This window comes from Ictalurus punctatus, chromosome 27 (genome assembly GCF_001660625.3).
Source record: "Ictalurus punctatus breed USDA103 chromosome 27, Coco_2.0, whole genome shotgun sequence".
In the NCBI taxonomy this organism is placed as follows: Eukaryota; Metazoa; Chordata; class Actinopteri; order Siluriformes; family Ictaluridae; genus Ictalurus; species Ictalurus punctatus.
In genome coordinates, this window is record NC_030442.2 from 3,772,501 (window position 1) to 3,786,525 (window position 14,025).

Here is a 14,025-nt window from a genome sequence, read left to right on the forward strand (position 1 = left end):
AGCACTGCTCCCTGTCCTCTCTCTCTCTCTCTCTCGCTCTCTCTCTCTCTCTCTCTCTCTCGCTCGCTCGCTCGCCCGCTTTCTGGCTGCAGTTTTATGACATTAAACATTAATGCCCGTCTCGCTGAACCCTTATCTCCGATATCTCCCGGCCTCGTCCGGTAAAAGCATACCCCCCCTTCCCCCTCCTTCCACGGCGTCATTAACCATGTTTCCTTTCGAATACTCCGTAAACGTTTTATTTTCCGACTACTGGAATTGTGCTCGGCGGCGCAGCAGGAGGATCACGTTCTCGCGTCGTCAGAACGAAACCCCGGCTGAGTCACGCCTGCGGTGAAGATCCGCTAGCTGGCTACGCGCTCGGCAGTTTACCGCTTAGCACGGACACTGAAAACATGCATCGCTAACTCTCCACTTAATTAGCGTTCGCCGAAACAACATCGAAGCACCGAGCTCGTCTTCTTATACATGCTCTCTTATACATTTCGTCTCTCCGGTCCATTGTTGTGTGTCTCTCTTATACATTTTGTCTCTCTGGTCCATTGTTGTGTGTCTCTCTTATACATTTTGTCTCTCTGGTCCATTGTTGTGTCTCTCTCTTATACATTTTGTCTCTCCGGTCCATTGTTGTGTGTCTCTCTCTTATACATTTTGTCTCTCCGGTCCATTGTTGTGTCTCTCTCTTATACATTTCGTCTCTCCGGTCAATTGTTGTGTCTCTCTCTTATACATTTCGTCTCTCCGGTCCATCGTTGTCTCTCTTATACATTTTGTCTCTCCAGTCCATTGTTGTGTCTCTCTCTTATACATTTCGTCTCTCCGGTCCATTGTTGTGTCTCTCTTATACATTTCGTCTCTCCGGTCCATTGTTGTGTCTCTCTCTTATACATTTGGTCTCTCCGGTCCATTGTTGTGTCTCTCTCTTATACATTTCGTCTCTCCGGTCCATTGTTGTGTCTCTCTTATACATTTTGTCTCTCCGGTCCATTGTTGTGTCTCTCTCTTATACATTTGGTCTCTCCGGTCCATTGTTGTGTCTCTCTCTTATACATTTGGTCTCTCCGGTCCATTGTTGTGTCTCTCTCTTATACATTTCGTCTCTCCGGTCCATTGTTGTGTGTGTCTCTCTTAAACATTTTGTTTCTCCAGTCCATTGTTGTGTGTGTCTCTCTTAAACATTTTGTTTCTCCGGTCCATTGTTGTGTGTCTCTCTCTGATACATTTCGTCTCTCCGGTCCATTGTTGTGTCTCTCTCTTATACATTTGGTCTCTCCGGTCCATTGTTGTGTCTCTCTCTTATACATTTCGTCTCTCCGGTCCATTGTTGTGTCTCTCTCTGATACATTTCGTCTCTCCGGTCCATTGTTGTGTCTCTCTCTTATACATTTTGTCTCTCTGGTCCATTGTTGTGTGTGTCTCTCTTATACATTTTGTCTCTCCGGTACATTGTTGTGTGTCTCTCTCTTAAACATTTTGTCCCTCCGGTCCATTGTTGTCTCTCTTTTTTTTGGCTCTTCAGTCTATTGTTGTGTCTCTCCTTCTATCTATAGTTCTGTGTCTCCTTGCATCTGTATCTCCTTCTGTGTATCACTTTGTCTCTCCTTCTGTCTCATTCTTCGTCCTTCTATCATTCTCTCTCTTTCTGTCTATCGTTTATGCCTCCTTCTGTCGTTGTCTCTCTATCTATAGTTCTGCTTCTCTTTACGTCTTTGTCTCTCTTCTATCAACGGTTGTGTCTCTTCTTCTGTCCATCTTCGCGTATCTCCCACCGGACATCATCGTCTCTCCTGTATAACGTTGTGTCTCTATTTATAATTTTATCTCCTGTCTTTCTGCCTCTCCTGTCTGTTGTGTCTCTCCTGCTTTCATTCTCTCTCTCTCTGTCTCTCTCTCTGTCCTTTTTTGTCTCTCCTTCTATCTATCATTCTGTCTCCCTCTGCGCTCACTGGGAACATTAAATGTCCTTGACATCCCTTTCCCACAGTCTCTCTCTCTCTCCCCCCTTTCTCTCTCTCTCTCTCGCTCTCTCTCTGGCCTCACCTCTTTTAACCTGCACTCGTCCGGCTCACAGCTGATGACCTTACTCTCCCGGTCTCCGCCCCTTCTCTCTCTCCCTCCATTAGCCCGCTCTGCCGTCACCCAGGACGAGGAGTGACCTTGTGATTAAATTCACTTCCCTCCCTCCCTCCCTCTCTCTCCCCCCCTCTCTCTCTCTCTCCTTCTCTCATTTCCTCTCCGTTTTTTTTCCGTCGTTCTGCAGTCAGTCCATCTCTTCGTGTAAATCAAGAGAGTTCTCTGAAAACTCCTCGCATGGGTTTTTTCCCCCCCTTCCTTTTCCCCCTTCTTTGGGGGTTTTGGAGAAACCGTGACCGGGTGAAGCGAGTACGTTCTCACACACACACACACACACACGCACGTGTATGCGGTCGCACATGCACACGCTCTTGCGCGCGCACACACGCACACACACGCACTCACCATTAATCGCGACTCACGCTGCTGACATTTGGAAGAAAGGTCACAGCACACACACTTGTCTCATTTCCCTCCTCCCTCGCGCTGTGTGTGTGTGTGTTAATGGTAGGTTAGATGTTTTTCCTGTGTGTCTTGCTGTTGTAATGGTCTGGCAAACAGAGCAGTTGGAGGCTGTGGACGTCACTGTGTATGCATGTTTTGCTGTGTGTGTGTGTGTGTGTGTGTGTGTGTGTGTGTGTGTGTGTGTGTGGAGAGACTCTGCAGGGGAAAGAGCCCTTCGGCGTGCAGGTGTCAGCCGCCCGGCAATTACCACACACACAGGAAGCTGAGATCTCGGGGAAGCACCTCACACACACACACACACACACACACACACACACACACACGGTGGTGTTGTCATTTCCGGGTATTTTTTAGATTTTAAGTCAGGTTTTTAAATAAAGGAAACTGGGGATAGATTTCGAAGCTTTCAGGTCCTCTCTCTGTCTTTTCTCAGCTCCAGGAAGGAAGCTGTATTTCCCCAGAGACAGAGACCGCAGTAAACCGGCCGTCTGCGAGCAGGCGGATTTCACGTCTGGGTTCCGTGGTTTTTTGTTTTTATCGTAGGTTCAACAACCAGAGAAAGAATGAAAAGCTTTTTACTCACGTGGTGGCCTCGCTAATAAAACCATCCGCCCGTCAACATACACACCAACATGAACACCAACATGTACACACCAACATGAACACCAACATGTACACCAATGTACACACCAACATGAACACCAACATGTACACCAATGTACACACCAACATGAACACCAACATGTACACACCAACATGAACACCAACATGTACACCCACGTACACACCAACATGAACACCAACATGTACACCAATGTACACACCAACATGAACACCAACATGTACACCAATGTACACACCAACATGTACACCCACGTACACACCAACATGTACACACCAACATGAACACCAACATGTACACCCACATACACACCAACATGTACACACCAACATGAACACCAACATGTACACCCACATACACACCAACATGAACACCAACATGAACACCAACATGTACACCAATGTACACACCAACATGAACACCAACATGTACACCAATGTACACACCAACATGAACACCAACATGTACACCAATGTACACACCAACATGAACACCAACATGTACACCAATGTACACACCAACATGAACACCAACATGTACACCAATGTACACACCAACATGAACACCAACATGTACACCAATGTACACACCAACATGTACACCAACATGTACACACCAACGTACACACACATACACACCAACATGTACACCCACATACACACCAACATGTACACACCAACATGTACACCAATGTACACACCAACATGAACACCAACATGTACACACCAACATGAACACCAACATGAACACCAATGTACACACCAACATGTACACCAACATGTACACACCAACGTACACACACATACACACCAACATGTTCACCAACATACACACCAACATACACACCAACATGAACACCGTGTACACACCAACGTACATACATACCAACATGTACACACCAACGTGTACACACCAACATACACACCATGTACACACCATGTACACACCAACGTACACACACATACAAACCAACGTGTACACCAACATACACACCAACATGTGCACACCAACGTACATACACACCAACATGTGCACACCAACGTACATACACACCAACATACACACCAACATGTGCACACCAACGTACGCACACATACACACCAACATGTACACACCAACGTACACACACATACACACCAACATGTGCACACCAACGTACGCACACATACACACCAACATGTACACACCAACGTACACACACATACACACCAACATGTACACCCGCTGATCATTTGTTTCCCAAACACACCGTCTCTCAGGTTTCCCGTTTCCCCACACACACACGGTTTAGTTCTTGTTCCTCTTTTACTGAGGGCTTCTTGCACTTCCACCCAGCAAACCTGGTACTTTATCCACACACCAGCACCTTTTTACTTCACTAAACATGTTTAGTGTGTGTTTTTTATTTTTTGTTCTTGACTCAAAAGACCTTCTCCACTGTCCTGGGAATGTTCTGGAAGTTTACACACACACACACACACAAGCCTTTGGGGGGGGGGGCACACGTCCCGCTTTGCACTAGGCCTCGTTTAAGGTAAATCGCTGTCCTGGGATTTTGTTTGGCTTCAGGTCACACCACTTCCAGAAGAGGGTCACGTCCGGGACCTTTTTTTTTAAAACAGTGACGGGAGGCGGAGCAAACGAAGGGGGCGTGGCAGGAGATCCTTGATCATTGATGCAAATGAGAAATAAAGCAGTAGAGTTGAGCAGCGGCAGTGGAGGACAGTAGGACTCTGGGACGCGTCACGTCACCGACCCTGAACAGTCAGATCCACCTCTTATAAATGTATCGCTTTTATCAGCGGCGTAAAATCGTAGCGCTGTAGGGTTCGAGTCGAATTCACCCCGAAGGTCGACGTCACTGATTCACTCGGTGTTTGATGCAAAAGTGGGAAAGTTTCGAAATGTGCTTTGATCCCGTCCTCCGTTTCCGTTACGATATTAAGCTATGTGGAAATTAATTATTTTTTTTAAATGAGTTTATTTTATTCATTTTCTAGAATTAGTGAGGCTAGACAAACAGGCCACGCCCACTGATACATAGGTACCTGCGATCTGTGAACAACGTTAATGTTTTTTTGTTTGTTTGTTTGTTGTCACTCACGAACGCCAATATCGGCTGTAAATTCCCGAGCGTCTTCGCCGTACAGCCGGTTTTACGTTTTAGCCCCGCCCACTAAACTTCCCCATAAAAGGCCGGACTCGAAGCGAGGGTAAATGCGTAAATAAATCCGCTGGTGTTCGGTTTGAGTAATGAGCGTGCGTCACCTGTTTAGCCGATACTGGGTGTGTTTATTTAAGGAGAAAAACCGGCTTATTCCCAAATAATCCTACGGCACAGTCGATCTGCATAAAAACACGGATCAGGAGATCATGTGACGACTAGCCAGGTGCTGCCATGGCAACCAGCAGTACGCCGATGTCAGGAACGACCGCCAACAACTGATGTATAAAGATTTGGGCGAGAGTAAAGTGCAAAAATAGCTGCGAGTGTGAACGCAGGGTAATGCGACAGCGAGGAACAAATGAGGCGGATTAAAAGAAAATCTCTCTCACTCTCTTTCTATTTCTGTCTTTCAGTCCTTCGCCCGTTCTCCTACACTCTCTCTCTCTCTCTCTCTCGCTCTCTCTCTCTCTCTTTATCTGTCCGAGTGTCTCTCGCCCTCTCTGCACTCCTTCAACCTAATCTGATTGTACAGCCGCTGCAGCCTGTAATTTCACCCAAACAAATCCTACCCGTCTCTCTCCCTCTCTTCTTCCTCTCTCTCTCTCCCTCTCTCTCCTGTCTGCCTCTCTTTCTTTCTCACTCTTTCTCCCCTGTCTGTTTCTTTCTTCCTCTCTCTCTCTTTGTATTTGTCTCTGTCTCTCTCTCCATCTCTCTCTCTCTGTCTCTCTCTCGATCTCTCTCTCATTGTCTTTGTCTCTGTCTTTCTCTCCATCTCTCTCTCTGTCTCTCTCTCCATCTCTCTCTCTGTCTCTCTCTCCATCTCTCTCTCTGTCTCTCTCTCGATCTCTCTCTCATTGTCTTTGTCTCTGTCTTTCTCTCCATCTCTCTCTCTGTCTCTCTCTCCATCTCTCTCTCTGTCTCTCTCTCCATCTCTCTCTCTGTCTCTCTCTCGATCTCTCTCTCATTGTCTTTGTCTCTGTCTTTCTCTCCATCTCTCTATTCTCTTATTTTTCTCTCTCTGTCTCTCTCCTTTTGTCTCTGCTTCTCCCCACCTCTCTCTCTTCCTTGTTCTCCCTTTCTTTTGCTCTCTTTTTCTCTCTGTCTCCTCTCTCTCTCTCTCTCTCTCTCTCTCTCTCGCTCTCTCTCTCTCTCTCTCTCTCTCTCGCTTGCTCGCTCGCTCTCTCTCTCTCTCTCTCTCTCTCTCTCTCTCCGTCTCCCCTCCTCCCTCCCTCTTTCCTGTTTATCGGTATGGAGAAGGCCAGAGAGTGATGGAGGGAGCAAAGAGTACTGGAGAGGAATGTCACCAGTCAGCTGTCCCCACACAATCTCTCTCTCGCGCTCTCTCTCTCTCTCACACTCACACACACTCACACACACACACACACACACACACACACACACACACACACACACACACACACACACACAAACACACACACAATGTCTTGCATTTTTTGGCCTCTGTTGTCAACAGCCATACCCTGTTTTCTAAAATAGCTGCGTACACACACACACACACACACACACACACACACACACACGGCTAACAGCAACTTGAACCTTTTCTCTTTAAAAGTACATAAGGCTCTTCAGAGCTGCAGCCGACGCAGGTGTTCCCCAAGGGTGTGTTATGTGTGTGTGTGTGTGTGCGCGTGCGTGCGGGTGTGTGTGTGTGTGTGTGTGTGTGTGTGTGTGTGTGTGTGTGTGTGAGAGAGAGAGAGAGAGAGCGAGAGAGATTGTGAATGTGAGCTTGGTACTCTCTGAAATCTGAAACCTTCACTGCTGGGCCCCTAAGCCTCCAGTCTTCTCTATTTTACACGCTAGTACTCACACACACACACACACACACACACACACACACACACACACTTCAACTCAACACTGCTTGCAACAACTTCTCTCTCTTGCTCTCTCTCTCTCTCTCTCTCACACAGTTAGGGTTCTCAGCCAAGAAAAAATAATCAATATAAACGCAGCAGCATGAGGTGTTTGTGTGTGTGTGTGTATGTGTGTGTGTGTATAAAGGAATACACCGTCTAAACACACACACAAACAACTTTTTGACGACCCATGCCTTTTTGCAGTTGAAAAATGTGTGTGTGTGTGTGTGTGTGTGTGTGTGTGTGTTTTCCCATGGCCTCTAATGCATCCTCCCTAATGCGGCAGCGTGGCTGACCTCAAAATGCACCAGAGAGAGAACGAGGCAGAGAGGGCTAAAAAAAAAGAGGGCCGTTTATGAGTGTGTGTGTGACGAGTGTGTGCTGTCATCTGCTAGCAGTGTTTAGCCTGTCAGATATGCCAGACAAGCCTGAAACCTCAGGCATCAATCCTCTAGTACAGCAAATACACTGCATTCACACACACACACACATGCATTAAAGGGCTCCCGTGTGTGTGTGTGTGTGTGTGTGTGTGTGTGTGTGTGTGTGTGTGTACATCCTCTGTGCACTTCTGCACATTGTTACATCAATTTGCTTCCTCTGTCCACTTCTATATAATTACAGCGAGAGAGACAGGGCACTAACACTGTAAATTACACGAGGGGGCGGAGTCACATTAAGACTTTAACACCCTCAAAAAAAAAAACCCCAGTAAGGAAAAAGGCGGAGTTTACACACATGTAAATGCCACTTTTGAACACCCCTACAATGGACCGTACCATTTCTTACGCTGATCTCCCTCATTACATATGTATTTATTGCGAGTGGAAAAACATACACACGTGAATGTTTGTGATACTCGACTCCTGGAGTAAAGTGTGTTTGTTGTGTAAATATCTGCTAATCTTAGCTGCCTAACGTACCTTGGTAGGTACAGTGTCTATGTGTAAGCCCCTCCCACCTGACTGTCACTGCGTGGTCAGCAAAGCAAATTCTCTACTCCACACTTGCCTCATTCTAATCAGTACGGTGCGGGGCGTAGTGCGGGGCGTGGGGCGGGGCGTGGTGCGGGGCGTGGTGCGGGGCGTGGTGCGGGGCGTGGTGCGGGGCGTGAGACGACACCTTAAGTGTGGTCTCACGTTAAGACGTTAAGACCACACCTTAAATCTGGGGGACGAACCGAGGCCACGCCCCCTTTAACAAGACTGACAGGCACACAGAGAACATGGATCCTCCTCCGTTACTGAGAGGCACACAGGCCACGCCTCTTCCAGCGGGACTGATGGGCGCAGAGGACACGCCTCTTTCAGCGGAACTGACTGACGTGTGTGAGAGACCAAAGTCTCCGAGTGACTCAGGCTTTGGACTGAATCAAAGAAAGGAAGAATGAAAGCAGATGAGAAAAGCAGTACATCACACACACACACACACACACGCGCACACACACACACACACACACACACACACACACACACATACACAGTGTGGATGAAATGTCTCTCAGCACTCACAGAGTGATCAGAGTGAGAGAAAACATTCCCGTAACATCTCATCCTGTCTCTCTCTCTCTCTCTCTCTCTCTCTCTCTCACACACACACACACACACACACACACACACACACGCGCGCACACACACCTTTGCTGCACAGCATCTGTCTTTATAAAAAAATTAACTCTGAATACCTGTCTGTCCTGAAAAGCTTTTGGCTGTTACTCACAACCACAAATCTTAGTATTTGACACACACACACACACACACACACACACACACACACACACGCCTACAATAGAGCTCAGCATGTGCGTCCTCACGCAAGCGTGCGGTCAGACAATCTGTTGACTTCGCTGTCGCTAAATGGCCGCGATCACAGAGCCTTATGACTTGCGGAAAACAACGGCTGGGTAACTTCCCCGTGTGTTCTAGTGTGCGGAGTGCAGCGAAGTGGAGACGAGAGAAAAAGACAGAAAAACAATATCAGAACCGGCCTGTGTGTGTGTGTGTGTGTTGAAATATTATTTATATTAATCTGTAATATAACGAGCCTTGAAGACAGCTGGTTATGACTCTGTTGCTATTCGCTGGCCGGTGCTCATCTTAAAAAAAACAAAAAACCAACCCCAGACACGGCTGGACGCAGCTGATGGTAGCGTGATGGAATGGGACACAGCTGACGTGGACGACTTCAAAGTCCTGTTAAATATTAACGAAGACTATCGTTTGTAGTCTGTTAGTTGTGCGTCACCCGATGACGCACTTTTCTGGCCACGGGCTTCAGGATCTTAAATCTTAATCTTCGTCGTGCGCACGTTCCCTCGCACCAGCTGTGGTGACCAGACTCTACGCCATTGAACGTGACCAAGAACTGCCTGCTTTCACAAGAAGAGCCAGTTTGATTTACACTGCCATCAACCAACCACAGAGCCTGTCAGGAACTTGATGAAAGTATCGTGTTTACCCAGCGTCGTCGCCTCTTCTTGGTTACGTGGCAGAAAATACCAGACTCTTTAGCGGAATGTCGTCATTACCTGTATAGCCACCGGCGTTGGGGACTTATTATTTATTTTCAGGTCCAGTCCTGTTTCGTGGGCGAGAATACGAGGAAAACGTTTGCCCCACCCAAAAAAAAAAAAAACCCACGACTTGGATGACTGTAGCTTTCTGACAAGACCAAGAAAAAGTCTACAGGGTCTCTAGACCCATTGTTTTGTGCAGCTGCCCTAATGACCGACTGGTATTCCCCCAGTGGTGTGACAGATCCCTGCCTCTGGGGATTTCTCATTAGTGTTCTCATTAGTGTATCTCGTTCTCTCTCCCTCTCTCCCAGTGTAGTGGTTTGTTTCACTCGGAGGTTGTCTTGGTACCCTTTGTCGAGTCGCGCTTCGGAGAATGCGACCACTATGCATTCCCTCCAGGATTTTGCGATGGCGGAAATGAATGCCAAATCACGGAAACGCCGCAATATTCACAGCAGCTCGCGTTTTTTCCTCAAAATCCATGCAGGTTTGGGCCGAGACGCGTCACGTGACATAATCGCGATGTGCGTTCAGCCAAATCCGTGCTCAGTTCACGTGCGTCGAACACGGCTAAAGGGTCTCGTTTACCAACAAACATCGCCGGGCGTCCGAGTAGTTTTCTGCACAAAATCGAGCATTTTTTTGGGCGCAACGATCACAAAGAAACCCCCTGAAATCCTGCACAGACTGACTGTGTACAAGCCAAACGGCAGAATAACTCAGACCTGCCGTCTTCCCGAGGTAATCGCACGCTCTTCATGCTCATCCCACCAAACGAATGGAGTTGGAAATCGATGGATCAGGGATATTCAACTTAAAATATGTGAAGGTCCAGGTACATATCATTCGTTTGCTTACAAACGAACACGACCGAACGGTGATAACGTTGACATTTTAATGCTTTCCATGAGCGATTAGTTCGTGGCTTTAAATAAGGGACATTAACAGACTCGTTATTTCAGCCTCCACGAATTAAAGTGTGTGAAATCTCTGTCTCCTTTATCTTACTGATCTGACTTGATTGCGTGCGACCGGCCACGGCGAGCTGCTACAGAGAATGTGCTACGGAAGCTGCGACGCTTCATGCGCTGATCGAGTGCTCGGTTTGGTATGCCGAGATGCTTTTCTGTGTCCGCGCGCACAGCACGGTGCTCTGGTTGACGACCCCTGTAATAGACGGTGCTTTTGATAGAGTATGGCGTTTTGACAGACCCTGAAGCGGATCTCCGGCACCTGTGGCGGTGGTGGATCAGAAGGTTACCAGTTCAAGCTCCAGCATCACCAAAATCCCGTTCAGCATTTTAGCTGTGAGCAAAATCCATAACCCTTTCTGCTCTGGCGTGCCGTCTCACGACTAATCCTGCTCTAATCCAAGCTTCCTAACAACCAATGAAAAATAAGTTCCTTGTTCTTTACTTGTGTATATGCGAAGACACCGGTCCAGCTTTTATTTGTCCTTGGACAAAACACCGAACCCCAAGTTCCTCATGATGGCAAGCTAGCGCCTTGCATGGCAGCCATTGGTGTGTGAATGAGAACCAGCGTAAAGCGCTTTGTAGAACCGCTAAGGTTAAAAAAGCGCTATAAACGTGCAGAACATTTACCAAGTGCCCCCTGTTCTGTCAGGTGCGGTTAGGAGCTTTGAAAAGCCTCGATGGTTTAGACCCCGCACCACCTGGAGTTCAGGAAGATATTGGCCTTCCATAGACATTGAGGACAACCTGGTGTCTTGTACCATTTAGGCCGTGGGTTCTCGAATATAATCCTGAGAGGATTGTGGGCAGTGGTGGTGCAACGGTTAAGGGTTACTGATCAGAAGGGTGGGGGGTCAAGCCCCAGCACTGCCAAGCTCCCACTGTTGGGCCTTAAACCTGTCTCTAGGGGCGCCGTATCATGACTGACTCTTTGCTCTGACCCCAGCTTCCTAACAAGCTGGGAGGTCTGATGAAAGGCATTTCACTGTTCTCATCGTTCTCTCTCTCTCTCTTTTCTGAGACCTATAGTAGTTTATGTGGTATTACCTCGTGGACATCAAGTCCTTCAATTACCTTGAACTCGCCAGGTTTAGTAGGTTTGTTAGATCAGAACATTGCATAGATTTGAGGTTTGGTTCATGCACCTCAGGGAGTGCTCTCGGGAAAAGGATTCGTGACTAAAGAACTGACGGATGCCGATCTTTTGCTATGCATCGGAACGGTCCGTCTTTATCGCGCCATCTGGGCTACCGGACGATGCCACACCCACCCCCCACCCCCCGTCCTTGCCTTTTTAATGTCCTGCGTTCGTAAGCCCCACCAATCTGTTGTTGTTTTATTTTTACGTCTGGGGACGTGCTTTACAGTCCACCCTGCTCCGTCTTCCCATCATGCAATTCACCTGTGGCTTGTTATCTGTGTAATTACTGCTTGTATATAGTCCCTGTGTTTCCACTTTGTTTTCACGAAGTCTCGCTAATGTGGCACGCCCGCACACCGAGCCGTATTCCCATTTCCCTCCCAGTTCTCCAAGCGGCAGGGTTAAAAACAAGGCAAGGCAATCTTTTCATCAGTTGTTCGTCTACCAGCTCTAGGTCTTCTTGCCGAACACATGTACATACACTCAGCCATTCGTGTACACGCACATATACACACACAGTGTCCTGATTGCAGCCTCCCCAGAGAGAGAGCTGAAGTAAAGACTGATTGCTGAGGAGGGAGAGACAAATTTACACTCCGCAAACAGCGCTCATTATAAATGGGGAGGGCTCTGTCTCTGGAAGTGTGTGTGTGTGTGTGTGTGTGTGTGTGTGTGTGTGGGACCAAAACCCTGACCAGTAGAGTAAGCAGTAAGAAAGCCAAGCTCTCCGCTGCTGCCAAAAAGAACAGATTAGCGCTTAGAGCGAGAGCGAGATTCTGAAAGACGGTCAGCGTGCATAAATCCGACAAGCTAAATGACAAAGGCTGAAAATCGCCAGGCTCCGAATCTGTCCGCGGCGATCGTTTCACGCCGATGCCAAACCTGGCCCGCCCCCGTCTGACATTTTTAGTCTCGAACCGCGGAAAGATTTCCGGACCCGCGGTTCAATATCCTCGATCGTGCAGGAACAAAAATACTGTTGTACGTAGCTGTTAACAATTATCACCATTATTGTAATAACACCTAGTAATTAACACAATCAGGCAGTCAATCAAACGACAGAAAGGGGGAGGGGAAAGAGCAAAAAAAAGCTGCCTTTATTAAAAGTTAGTTAGATGTCAATCACGGGTGACTCCCCCTCCTGTCTGCCCCACACTGACGCGAGCATTTCTTATTAGTCCTGCTGTCTAGATATACACACCAGGCCCCGGGTTTTTAACGCGGACGATTAAAGGAACCTCCACGCTGAAACGCATTAAATGGTTTTACAGAAAGAAAAATTGCTGGCGGAAATTTGCTAAAAGTGATGGATCTGGACAGACAAAAGCAACAAAGCGCCGCAGCAGCGTGCTCTTTAGGAAGAGACGAAGTAACGCTAAGGGGAAGTTCCACCACACCGCAATCAGCGTGTCGGTAGCGTAGGAAAGCGTTACGTGAGAACAGACTTAATATAAACAAGATGTCGGTGAAAGACGTTGGAACATCAACACCGTGTTAATGATACAGATTAATATCCCAGGGGATCGGGGTGGAAGTTGCTGGGAGAGGACCCCTGGGAGAGGACCCCTCAGAGGACCCCTGTTCTACAGTATGTAAGGAGGCTGGAAGGCTTCCTGAAGCGTCAGTGACTCTGAGGCCTCAAACTCGTCATGTTTGGGTTTTTGTTTTTTTGTTTATAATTCCCAAACGGGAATTTTGAGCTCCGAATCCGGGAAAATCCAGGTTCTAGTGACGTTAAAGAACCAGTGAACGGGCATCGGCGCGTTCTTTCCTGTCCCAACTCGAGCAAGATGATCTTAAAGTTAATAAGAGGAAAATATGCAGCTTGTCATGTTGGCAAGAAACCACAAAGCGTTTAAAAAAAAAAAAAACCCAAAACAAACTAAAATAACCCTTAACTTTAAGGCTGTTACCAAGCACTGACACTGGAGACTCCTTCTTTGAATGCTAAAGAAGCCTCTCCTTTACAGAAAACGTACAACACCAGATCAACCACTGTGCATTTTCTTTATAGAACATTATATATATAAAATCTGTTTTTAATTCGCTTTAACTTATGTGAAATTTTTTTTTGTATTTTTAGATCCGAATGCATGAAAATCCGGGTTCAAGTAGTGCTAAAGAACCGGTAAACGGCCCTCGTGCTTCTTTTTTCAGCGCTGTTTCTTTCCTCTCGCGACACGAGCAA